The 12,748-nt window shown below is 41.3% G+C and overlaps 1 protein-coding gene across 3 annotated transcripts in view; it reads left to right on the top strand.

Moving 5' to 3' along the window:
* Positions 1 to 905: 905 nt before the first annotated feature.
* The window catches only part of DICER1 (dicer 1, ribonuclease III), a 47,557-nt gene continuing 35,714 nt past the window's right edge, over positions 906 to 12,748 (top strand). The window contains exons 1-3 of one of the 3 annotated variants that reach the window (XR_013985773.1): positions 906 to 1,165; positions 10,628 to 10,694; positions 11,873 to 11,968. The gene's annotated coding sequence lies outside the window, so the exon portion shown is untranslated. The remainder of the gene's footprint in view (positions 1,166 to 10,627; positions 10,695 to 11,872; positions 11,969 to 12,748) is intronic. The other 2 variants (XM_081003599.1, XM_081003597.1) reach the window with 2 other exon arrangements.

Below are 12,748 nucleotides of genomic sequence, written 5' to 3' on the forward strand. Positions count from 1 at the left end.
AAACGACAACATTTCCATTTAGGGCCCCAAAAGGATGTCGCCAAAATGGAACTGGCTCTTTTGTTCCCACAGGCTTCAACAACAGTAATTTTCAGTTTAGAGAAAAGGCAAGGGTGTCCTTTTAAAAATGGGCTGGGGTAGGGTTATGGTTTGTTTGTTTTTTTATTATGGTTTTTTGCTGCTTTTTTAATTTTTATGCTGTGAACCTAGGTTATGGGCCTAATAACAGAATGTCAAGGCGTGCTTTTTTATATAATTAGAATACAAAGCTGAAAATGTATGAACTGCAGATACATGGTTATGTTCATTTTCCACATGGTCTGGTCCTTCCCCTGCCCAGCCCCCTAATATTTTTAAGAGGGTCTCTTCTCCAGTCTTCAGAGAGTAGCTGTAGGTGGGGAGGCAGAAAAAGCTCCCCCTTTTCTTCCACTCTGCAGTTTCAAATCCAAAATCTTAGGCGCAAAATGCACCTTGGAACAATGGCAGTTTCGAACGCTGACTAGAACTCATGGGACATCCACGCAAGTCAAACTGAATGGTGGCAGATTCAGGGCAGAGCACATAGTCAAACTACAGCAATGCTTCCCAATAACTGCTGCTGGAAGCAACAGGGTCCCGCTTGCGGGTTTCCCAGCAGGGCTTCCCTTGCGCTCCCCTCATTAAGCCAGCGCTGTGGCAACCCGGCACCGCAGCCATCAGCCCACGCGAGCCTCTGCCCAAGCGAAGCCCCGCCCCCTGCCCGTTTACGCTGCCTCCCGCCACCCGATTGGTCCGCCCCTCCACCTTTCACCTCTCACCCGGCCCTCCTCTCCAATCGCGCCCGCCGTTTCATCGGCGCAAACTGAGGCGAGTGTGGTTTCTATCCTTCTCCCTCTCTCCTGTGCGCTGGTCTACGTATAGCGAAGGCGGCGGCGAGTTCCGGATTCTCAGAACGCTTCTGCGCCAGCAGCGCAGAGTCAGGCCCTATAGGCGGAGGAGGGTGGAGCTCCTTTTGCGTAGGCAGGGGCGGGGAGGAGGCTTGCCCTAACCGGGCCCAGGTGAATGGAGGAGCCTGACAGTTAAAAGAGGCGGAGGCGGCGAAATGGCGGCGGCGGAAGGAGCGGCAGCGGCATAATGAGGCGACGCCTGTAACCGGGGCAGCTCCAGGCTGGGTCCCGCCTGGCAGGTAGGAGGCTCCACCCGGCCCTTCTCCTTCCCTCACAACCCGCTCGCCTCCTTCGCTTGGCTGCTCCTCAACGGGCCTGCCCTGGAGCCCAGCACTTGCCGGGGGGGGGGGGCTTCCCTTTCTTTCTCCCCTCAGCGGAGCTGTGGGCCGCCGCCGGGTGGGAGAAGAAGGAGGAAGGGCGCCTTTGTCTTCCTCTCAGCCTCGCTTTCTCCCTCCCGGTGTCTGTCTATGTCTCGCCCAGGCGGCGCGGTCGGGGCCTCCGCTCAGCTTAATCCGCCTCCTTTCCGTTTCCCTAAAGGGGGTGGGCGGCCGTGTCGCCTTTATTTCGCTTTATTTCCTCCTCCCCACGCGCAGCAAGCTTCCTCCCGCTGCTCTTTGTCTCCCCGGGGATATCCCGCTTTCTTCAGTTTGGCGAACTCCCAGGGGGGAAGAGGGGTTCAGAATTCCAACGTTTTCTCTATTTTTTATTTTTTGATCAAATGCTCTTCCCTTTCCGGCCACCCGCCCATGAATCTGAAATGCATCCCCCTTAAGGCTGCGTTCCTTCTCAAGAGTAGATCCACTGGTATTAATGGGGCCCATGTGAGCCATGTGCGCTGAGCGTGATGAACGTTGGATGCAGCTTATAAATTTCATCCAGCAGTTCCGAGAAAGCACCCGTGCTACTGGCACATTTCTGTCTTAAACACCCGCAGTAATGCCAAATAAAACATCCTGTGTCTTTATTGTTTTAAAAAGAATGGTGGTGCTCGATAAAGCATTTGCTTCCTGTGGAGACAACTCTTGTTGGAGTCTGTGAGACTCTTTCTCTCCATTTTCTTTTTTTAAAAATGAGGTATGGATCAGGCTGTGGAGGGGAGGGATGTTCAGCGCCCATGTGCTCCTACGGGTATAATTCATGAGGCTGCCACACTTTGCATTAAGAGAGCAGCTAGATGTGCTTCCTTGTCTCCCAACCTCAGCCAATTGTGTGGGCCATAGCAGGGCAGCAGCAGCAGCAGAAATGGGCTTTCGCAGGCATGATCTTTTTTCCTCCCAGTTCCTTGTCCTACTTCATCCATTGTCCTTTAGGATTACCAGAACACAATGTCCCAAGAAATAAGAGGTCTCACTATGACACTGTGGGCTTACAGGGGTTTGAATTGAAGTGACTGCCATTGATGCATGTCAATGAGGCTAGAATAAATAAGAGATGTCTGGTAACCTCGATTTTTCCTGTGCACGCTGCTGCCTCACGTCTGTTCCGTCTGTCTGTCTCTGGCATTGTTGGGATAACAGGAGGGTTCTTTCTTTTACACACACACACATACACTTTAAATTAACTAAGTTTTCTTGGAATAAATACATTTCCCCTTCTCATCCCTCTGTTTGCAACTGAGCAAAAGATGTGAATTTTATTCACTGCTGCTTCTAATGTTTCCCTCATGGCTCCATGAGAAGATTGGAATTGTAAATTCATAGTAAGGGCAAGGTGGTGGTGGGGATTTGTTTACTGTATCAATCAAGCTTTAAGTAACACCAAATAATAAACTGGATGTTTTACTGTGGTAGAGTAATCTTTTGAAAGGCATGATTTTTAAAGCAGAATTCCCTAGATGTATTGTAGCAAATTTTCTGCTCTTGATGAGTGTAAGGAGACACTAATCACATGATGCAGAGGTAGTATTTTATATTCTGTATAATCTTGGCCCATTACAGTCTCAGTAATGGGAAGAAGCTAGCTCTCTTCATGCTCATTATATTTGGGCTGTGCGTTCAATAGTTTGCTATGGAACAGTGATCCTACAGTTTATCCAGTAACATTTCATGAGGTTCTTTGTTCATCCAAGCAACAATAAAGCAATTTTGCCCCTTGGTAACACTCTACAAGTATTATCCTGATTCACTGCTAATTGTATGTTATGCATTCTCTTCAATATACAGTACCAGATATCACCTTTAAAGAACTTAAGGGATAAGTGAAATTTCACAGCTTTAACAAAAGTGCCCATTGCTACTGCTGGGGAAGAGGAATTAATTCTTCAGGGGGTTGGACTAGATGATCCTCAGGGTCCCTTCCAACTCTACAGTTCTGATTCCCGTTAACTACAGTTTCTGACACTTGTTGCTGCTTCAAGACCTTTGTCTTTTCACCCTTTGCCTGATAAGAATCTCTGCACCATTATTTCTGCTGCTGCCAGCCTGTATTCTTTTCCCATGGGGAAAAGAAGCTTGATTGGTGAGGCAATTTTGGGAAGGCAAAATTACTAGCAGAGAAAGGGTTAATTAATCCCCTTCTTTTTTCCTAACTGCAATTTCAAATGCCATGTTTGTTACAAAGGAAAGGAAAAAGTTGCAGGCAACTCTGTAAAGCAGTCATGGGGAACAGATGATCCTCCAGAAGTTGTTTGATTTCATCTTCCATCATCCTTGACTATTGACCATGCCAAGTGAAACTGATGGAAATGAGTCTGACAATATATTCAGGGCCACAGGTTCACCACTCTTGATGTTATGTGTAATTTGTCCCTCAGAGTACAGTGGTACCTCTGGTTACATACGCTTCAGGTTACATACGCTTCAGGTTACAGACTCCGCTAACCCAGAAATAGTTCTTCAGGTTAAGAACTTTGCTTCAGGATCAGAACAGAAGTCGTGCTTCGGCAGCGCAGCGGGAGCAGGAGGCCCCATTAGCTAAAGTGGTGCTTCAGGTTAAGAGCAGTTTCAGGTTAAGAACAGACCTCCGGAACGAATGAAGTACTTAACCTGAGGTACTACTGTACAATTCTACACCTTGAAGGGCAAGTTGTGAAGGTTGGAAGAGGTTATAAAGCTTCTTTTTGAGGAAACTATCCAGAAGCCTACTTTCTATGCTGATATAATGCCCTGTCACTAGAACTGGCAACCCCATAAGAGCCATAGTATTTGAATGTAAACTGCAGAGAAGTGGATGTAATTGCTAGTGCTATGAATTGGTGGAGGTGGACAGGTGCTGTCAGGACTACAGTCAGAACTATCTATCAGGACTGTGTGATTGTATCCTCCCTAAATTGAAATAAGCCTTTTAGCATTTACTGAAAATATATTAAATGGAAGCTGATTCTTCAACAAGTCAAACTCTAAAACCATCAGAGATCAGTTATGACACTGCCGCAATGTTAAGAATGCCAAAAGAATAATTGCATTTCACAATCAGAAATGATTAGTCCTTTTAACTATTTCTTTGAACTCTGGTTTCTCTTCAGATCATATAATTTTTTCACCTTTTATTAACTGTGTACCTTAGTTAGAAAGTTTGGGTATGAGAGTCAAATAATTTTTTTATTTTAAAAATCTGTATTCTACTTTTCTTCTGGAAGGAACTCAAGGCGACTCACAATGAAATAGGATATCTACTAGAAATTCAGTTACAACAAAAAGTATACCTGACACCAGAGAGCTTCAATATTCTAAGGGCTAGAACACTTGACCCATCTTATGACTATTATTTATTAAATTCATACTCTGCCCTTCCTTTGAATGAGCCCATAAATTATTTTGTGCTTTGAGCTACTTCCTGTGTATCTGAGAGCCCCTAGCTAGATTGGGGTGCATATTTATGGAAAATTACCTGAAATCTTGAGACTTTTATAACATTAGGGATTCTGACCATCTTCTTGTTCTAGGTATTGTGCAAGTTTTTCTTCCTTGCTGTTAAGTTATCGCTTATCCAAACCTTATTTTTATGCAGCACAGGGGATTCCACAATACTTTGGGCAATATATCCAACATCACTAGAATATGTAAATAGCAGTTCTAATGCAACCTAGAACTACTTGTCTTCATGCTAATATTTTTAATATTACTTCCTTCGAGGGCATGTGCCCTCAGCCTTTTCACATGTTTCATCCAAAAAATTGATCATCCTTCTGGTTACGTTCTAATTTATAGGTATTATTCAATTCTCTCCACTGCCTATGTCTTTATCTGAAAGGTTGATGAGATGAGGTGAGGCTGAACTGTTCAAACTTTGCCCTCACCTGCCATTCTTGACTGGAGGCAACTTCAGTTGGCCATCCCTTTCTCTGTAAGAGTGGCTCCTACTGCTCTGGGGAATCAAGTGCAGCAGTTTCCATGTCCATGCATTCAGTTTCCCCTCCAGCTTAGGATATGCATGAATATACCTGCTTCTCTGTCTGTATAGTCCCTTGCTGAATCGGGCACATGTTGCAAAGGATATCATTAAAAAAATAGTAATGCCTCAGAATGGCATATTAGACTTGATACAATTCTTTCTGATTGTTGATGCTCCTAGCCAAGAAGTATTGGCAGCAGTAGTAACTTGGTGAACATTACCATAGTCCTGTGATTAGTTTTAACTGTTTTTAATACTGAATTTTAAATAGTTGTAACCTGCACTGAGTCTTGGTGGTGAAGGGCAGGTAATAAATGTAATAATAAATGTAATCATTTATATAATAATCATACTGTCAAAGCAGGCATTTTTTTTAAAAAAGGGCAGGGATGGGGAACATGTGGCCCTCCATATGTTGCTGGTCTACACCCCCATCATCTTGGACCATTGGCCATGTTGGCTGTGATTGATGGAAGTCCAACAGCATATGGAGGGTCACAGGCTCCCCATTCCTCTTTCAAGGGGAAGTTAGAAATTCCGCAAGATTGATCCTGTCACAAAGTGGACAGATCAATAAATTACGGTGGTGGTTTTAGAAGATGCTTTTATCTGAAGCAAAACAATGAATGTCATGACAAGTTCATGAACTCTGGTGGTTGCAATCTAGAACCCAAGAGATATATTGGAGAGAAGCAAAGAGCTAGTCAGTGTTTCCAAATTAGGAGTATTATTCACATGCTTCTAACCTTAGCTGAAACTACTTGAGTGGGTGATGGCAATGCAAAATTGGTATTCTGCATCCTGTATTTGATTTCTGATAGTTTAGCTGTAAGTGGGCCCAGCTAAACTAAATCCGTGAGAGTGAGCTCGCTCTCTTCAATCATATGTAACCTTTACAGGGCAAGAGCCATTTAATACATTTCTTTTCTGATCTTGCTTAATTAGGCATGTGGAATAAACCTCCATCCAGTAATTGGAAGTGCTACAACAAACTTTCTGTATTCAAAGAAATTGTTTAACAGCCTATAAGAGCACAGCTAGGAGTGCTTGAGAGGTATATAAAGTGAACGATGTGATTGCAGCTGGAACCTAACAACACACATTTTCTTGAAACTAGGCTCTGGACTATAACTATTACATCAGTTCCAGCCAGGTTGGTAAAGGCTGCTTTAAATGCTACAGTTGAAACAAAAGTCTTCCCCTGTACCTTGAAAATTAACAACAGAATGGCCTGGCACCAAATATGCCAAACGTTGCTTTCACACATAAATGTATATAATTATATATAAATAATATAATTAATGCACTGGCAAAATTTCTGTAGGAAAGAAAATGTGGGAAAATAAACTTTAAAGCACATTTCCTTCAAATTGGTGCAAGGAAATGAACAGAGGTCTGAAGTCAGTGGCCACCATTTGGATAGATCTCCTGGATATGGAAAAAGGCTTCCACATGTAGACTGACCGTCCTTTCATGCAAGAAGTTTTCATGACTTATGCTCTTAAGGAGCATGCTGAACTCAGTTTTCAAATGTATATGTATATGTTCAGGAGTTTAACAATAAAGTAGAGTGTTTTGAAAACTGAAGTAATATTTTTATTGTCAACATCAAATTAAACATGTATTAACAATTTCTGCAAAAAATGTGTGTTATCAATGTGTCACTTATGCGATTTGTGTATGAGTTCATGCTTATCAAAATAAGAAATAAAGTGTTGCTGACCTGCCCCCCTAGTGGCGACTAGACTGTTTTGGTGTTTCTATCCTAGTTTCTAGCACTTCACCGTTTTATCTCAGGGAATGAATGACCGAGACGCCATTGCTGCCCTGATACAACCAGTAGAATGGGAAATGGTGACAATATCTTTAGCCTCCAGACAAAATATGATTATAGCTCCTTTACGGTAAACTTTTGAAGTGCCTTATAAAATTGGGACCTTATGAGAATTACTCTAGTGACAGTGGATATTGTTTCCCCTGTACAAGAAGATAATTTATAAGTTGCCTTTGGCCTCCAGAAGTTGCTAGATTTGCTCACATTAGCTGCCCAAGTGAGTTCACTCAGGGGAATTCTTCAGCATCCAGATTGCAGTTGATACAAGCTTCTCCAGCTGTATGCAGAAGACTCTTGCTTGGTTTGAGCAGGAAACATCCATGAGCTGTAACTGGCTTGATCTCTTGGAGGTTGTTCTGGAGCTGGAAGCTTTCCAGTTGGTGTAGGGGAGGGGTACTGTGTTCGGGGGGGGGGGAGCTTCCTAAGTTTCAAGACCCATGCCATTCTACAGGTCTGGGACATTTAAGCCCATGTTTAAGAAAATTAGCTAGGGCTGACGATGTCTGCATAGAAAGTGCTTGTTTAAAGGGCTTCCTTGGTGAGAAATGTGGCACAGCCATTCCTTAATGAGTTGAACACACATTTCCTTTGAATAGTTTGGCAGTTTGCCAGCTCCAACTCAGTAGTGTAGAAAAGAGAAGTATATGATTTACATTTATGCAAATCTTGTGTCTGGAAACCACACATAAGCAGCTGCTATGCTCCCATGAAGTAAAAAATGGTTGAGGCTCTGAAAAGACCCCAGCTCTACCATTTGCCTCTAGTGTTGTTATGGAAAAGGAAGCTTATATCAGTGAGTCCTAAGTTTATAAAGTATGGAAAAAACTGACTCTGCAGACCTGACTGCAAGATTAGTCTCAGTTTGGTTTATCACCTTTTTTGTTCTTAAGTGAATGATTTAACAGTTGGAGGGAAAGTGTTAAAGGTATTTCTAGATAGTTTTTGTGTTCAAAATCTCATATTTCGCATTATTATTTGAAAGTAATTGCATCCTGAAAAATCCGGTGCATTTTTTAAAAAAGCTTTTAATGTTAAAATTTGATAGCTTTGGAATTCTAAAAATTAGTAGGTTTCATTATACTTCAAACTAAGGAGTTGCCAAATTTCGGTGTCTGCATTTTAAAAGACCAGCACTAAGAAGCAATATGGAGCCTTTAACTTTTACAATATTCTTAGAGCATAGGACTTAGTATTATTGGGCATGTATGCTAGGATTAAACTAGCAGTTGCACAAATAAAAACACGTTTATATGACACACATGGCTTTGTACGTACTGTGGTCACACAATCTTTCTCCTTGCATAAAGAACTAAAATGGAAAACAGCATGCTCCGTACTTAGCAGATATTCCTTTTCCTTACATTGGATCTTTATCTGTAAAGTAAATTTACTGGTGAGTGATGCTGCTTTAGGACCAGGAGTATTGCTTCTGTGAGGCTATGCTTCCTGGCAAATGGTATATGACTTTGACCATCAAACAGAAGCTGGCTGCCTGCCTGCCTGCCTGCCTGCCTGCCTGCTGCAACAGGCCTTTTGTCCAGAGGAGAGCACCAACACAATCGACATGGTAATATGATGTAAGCTTGCACTTTCCTACTAGAACTTGGCTCAGTCTTTTGCATGAAGCCTGTCTAGCAGTATGTTAGCTTAGGAACTGAAAGGGCCTGCTGCACCGAGGGCAGCAGTATCCAGTTTATATTTTTCTGTCAGCTACACTTCTACTCTTCTGTTTACACCACTTTTGAGGAAAACCAATGGCCTCCATCTTAATCTTAAATATTTTGGCGATTGAAGTGATGAGTTACCAGTGTCAAGGTGGGATAGACCAATGAAATGTTTCTGTTCAGACAAATGTTCTGATTGTAATGAAAGGCAGCATTACCTTTTATCTTGCCAGGGAAGACTAAATTCTGTTTTAATTCAGTGAAATTTTACAGGATTGAAAGCAACTGCAGAGGTTCTGTGGAAAAAGGAAGCAGGTTTGTGTTCATTGGCATAACCATACCTATTTATTACAGAAACATTGGGCAGAAACTACAGCTGAGATTCCTGTGGTTTCGCCATGGTTTTAGCAAGGGCAGCCATCTGCTGCAAACTTTTCAGGGTCTGGTATCTTTACTTGGTTTGCAGTGTGGAATAATCAGTTGTCCCACACAATCAGCATGGGATTAATCAGGATGGCAAATCTGTGGCCCTGCAGATATGGTTGGACTATCATTTCCACGGTGGCTGGAGATGATGGGAGCTGGAGTCAAACAACATCTGGAGGGCCACAGGTTCCCCATCCTGCTTTAGCGGGAAGGGTATAATAAATTTATGAGGAAAGAAGATGGTGTAGTCTTATGAGGAAAGAAGATGGTGTAGTCTGACACAAAATAGTGTGTTATGCTGTGTGCTGAATTTCTGTTGCATATTGGGGATATGTTCATTGCAGAAGGACCATCTAAATTGTAATGGTGTTCCATGCCACCCCTTGATCTGGGTTACAGCTGAGATAGGAAGATTAACAGTTCTGGCTGGATATTTTGTTTTGGTACTTTCCCAATGTGAACCTGAATACCCACACCCCAAAGCTGCTGTTGATAATAGCCTCAATATTCTTCACTGATAGTGAACTGCCTTTTCAACTCCTGTGGATGAATTTTGTCTTGCTCTTTGCTAAATAGGCTGTTTTTGGACTACACAGACTAGAAACATGCTGTTAAGAATTTGATTTCACTTGGCTAAAATGCATGGGAAATAGAACAGTTAAACTGAAAAGCCTATTAACATTTAATTTTTAAAACCAATAAGTGTCCATTGATTTCTGTACCATTCTCGTAGTGAAGTGGGAAAAGGGTTGTTGATACACTGCCTTGTTTTACATGAAGACACACAAATGGGCAATGAGGACACACAAATGGGCAATGGTTATCTGTTTCGCCATTTTTCTCAGTATGTATAATAAATAATGTGGTAGTTGTGTTTGAAATTTGCAATAAAATGGATGCCAGTCACTTCTGCCCTATAACATAGGGCTGTTTTCAACTAATGAATCCCGTCAGTGGAATCCCTGCACAAGGAACTCGGCTTGCGTATCAGGGCTTCCCTCCCGCCCCGTGCCCCCCAAATGGCTTTGGTGGGTCAGGAGAAACCCCAGAACAGCAGATAGTGTGAAGTGGGGAAGACAGTAGGAATCGTTCTGTCTGGCAGAAGGATTGCCTTAGCACAACTTCGAATTCCTTCAAAGTGAATATTAAGTTCCCCTAAGATTTCATTTTCATAGTGAAAGAAAGTGAAGTAGAACCAGTTGTAAACCTAATTGATGTTAGTGAACAATTGTTTTAACAGGTAAAGTAGAAAATAAGCTAATATGTTCAGGCCCTTAATCTTTCAGACACTCACTGTCTGCATCCTTGGCCAAAAAGGACTTTTGAAGGGTAATGTGCTGTTCTCCAGAGCTAAACATTAAAATGCAAGGATGAAGAGTATTGCATGGTGTGGTTGGGTTTTATTAGAGTTTTTGAAAATGTGCTGTCTTTTTATTGCCTTCTAGGATATCTAGGTTTGAAACAAAGTTACAGGCTTGGAAACTCTGGATAAGCTCAATATCAAGATTCAAGGTAGAAAAATGCTAACGTGTGCTCCTTAATGCTATGGTGCTCCTTAACTTTTAAATGCTACTTGGGCTATAAGTTTACTCATTAAGATTGTTTCCTTTTATTCTGACTTTGTTTTAACTTTTAAAAATGACCTGCTATCAGCATACTATTTCCCTTTCTGAACAGTTCATTAGGAGTAGGAAATTGTCTTTCATTCAGTACATAAAATGTAAAACTTTGACTTTATATTGTGGTTACCAAATCCTTGATGATTTTTACCAGTATGGATTATGTAATGTTGCATAATGATCTCATTAAATTCTCAAGGATAATTATTTAAAAATGGCATCCATATTTTAGAAAATGATTATATGTATCTTCTACAATGGCTGGGAACATTGCTGCTTTAGTCATTTTGATAAGTATAAATATACACGTTCTTACTCAACCTGTAGAAAGAGTAGAAGCCATTATCCCTGCTGCTTCATATGTAAAAAGGACTCTTTCTTAAAACTAATATTTGTCTTTATTTAATGAAGAATTATTATGCTGGTTTATTGTTATATATTGGCCATGTTCACCATTTTTGTATAACTCAATTTATTAACATTATAAAATAAAACTTGAAGAGTTTATCCTTTTAATAACAATATTTTTCATTTTTACTGGGGTGGTGGAGGAAGTATTCATTCAGGAACTTCTGTTATCACAGCTTCTAGATACAAGGGATTTGTGGTATAACACAGGGCTTACCATGATAATTTTCTTTACTTAGCTTTAAGGCTCTCAAATCTAGCAAAAACTGTTTAGGGTCAATATGGTCACTTAATGCATTATTTCCTCCCCTTCCTGCATATGTGGCTCCTTGTACAGGAGTTCCTTTGGGTCTTTCCATCCTCTTCATTGACAGCCCTCTCAAAAACTGACATTTTCGGTTGCAGGGAGGGCTGGCACATCCAAAGATGGATTGAACTAACTTTTTTCTCTCCAGCCCTTCTTGTTTTTAATAACACTTTATTTCAAATTTAATAACACAGTTTATGTACATCAGTTATCTGAGTATCATAAATTGATTGTTCTAAAGAGAAACTACAAATAGAAATCCACTTTTGACTGAAATCTTGAATGGAATCTTATTCTTAATATGTGTAAAAGTATTTTAGCTCTTCGCTAACAATTTTCTTATATTGATTGAGCAGGAGCTGAGCAGCAATGTGGTTAGCCTCGAAGCAGATATAATGGTGTCAAAATGCAGTTCAGAGAACATATACTTAGAGGGCACAGAAACTAATATGGTAAGTCTGTATCTAATTCAATCAGAAATCACTATCTTTTTAAATAGCCTACATAATGCTGGCATTTCTTTGGAAGAAAACTTCAAATCACATTGCTCAATTTCTCTTACGACTATTGGGAGGAATTCACCATTGGGCTCTTCTGATCGTTCCATCAGCACAAACATTTCAGCTTGCCATCGGAAGCAGAGGCGTCGCTCAACAGCAGTAGCGAGTAGACCCCCATTGCACCCGTGCCTCCATCCCCTCAAGCTTCCAAACCCTTTTACGGGATCGTTTGCCTTTGGGGAGATACGCCAGGGGTGCCGCTGGGTCCCCAGCACCCAAAACTTCCTTTTGGGTTTTTTTCCGGAGCTCACAGCACCTTTGTGAAGCTCCAATCTCCTGTTGAGCTCGGATTTCCCCGGAGAGGTTAAATCCGCGTACGAAATGGCCCATGCAGCACCCATATTTTTTTGGAATTGCTGTATATTTCTAATAATTCTAAAACAAAACTTTTTGGGTTTCTGAAAAAGCAATCTATATTGTGTTAAATTGAGGAGTTTAGTTTTGAAACTTTATATACGACTTATTATTAAAGTGGTGATAGTACTTTTTGTGGTTATGTTTATTGGTTCATAGCTTTTTCAATATCTAGGTTTTCTTTTCTGTACAGAGGAAACTGGTATAATTAAGTACTTGCAACATACTTGTTTGGAGTTAATGCCCCCTTAAAATAAAATCAAAACCAGTATAAAGAGAATTGAACTAATGCAAAGCACAAAATATATGTATGACTTT

The sequence above is a fragment of the Podarcis pityusensis genome (assembly GCF_964106645.2).
Source record: "Podarcis pityusensis genome assembly, chromosome: 1".
Lineage (NCBI taxonomy): Eukaryota > Metazoa > Chordata > Lepidosauria > Squamata > Lacertidae > Podarcis > Podarcis pityusensis.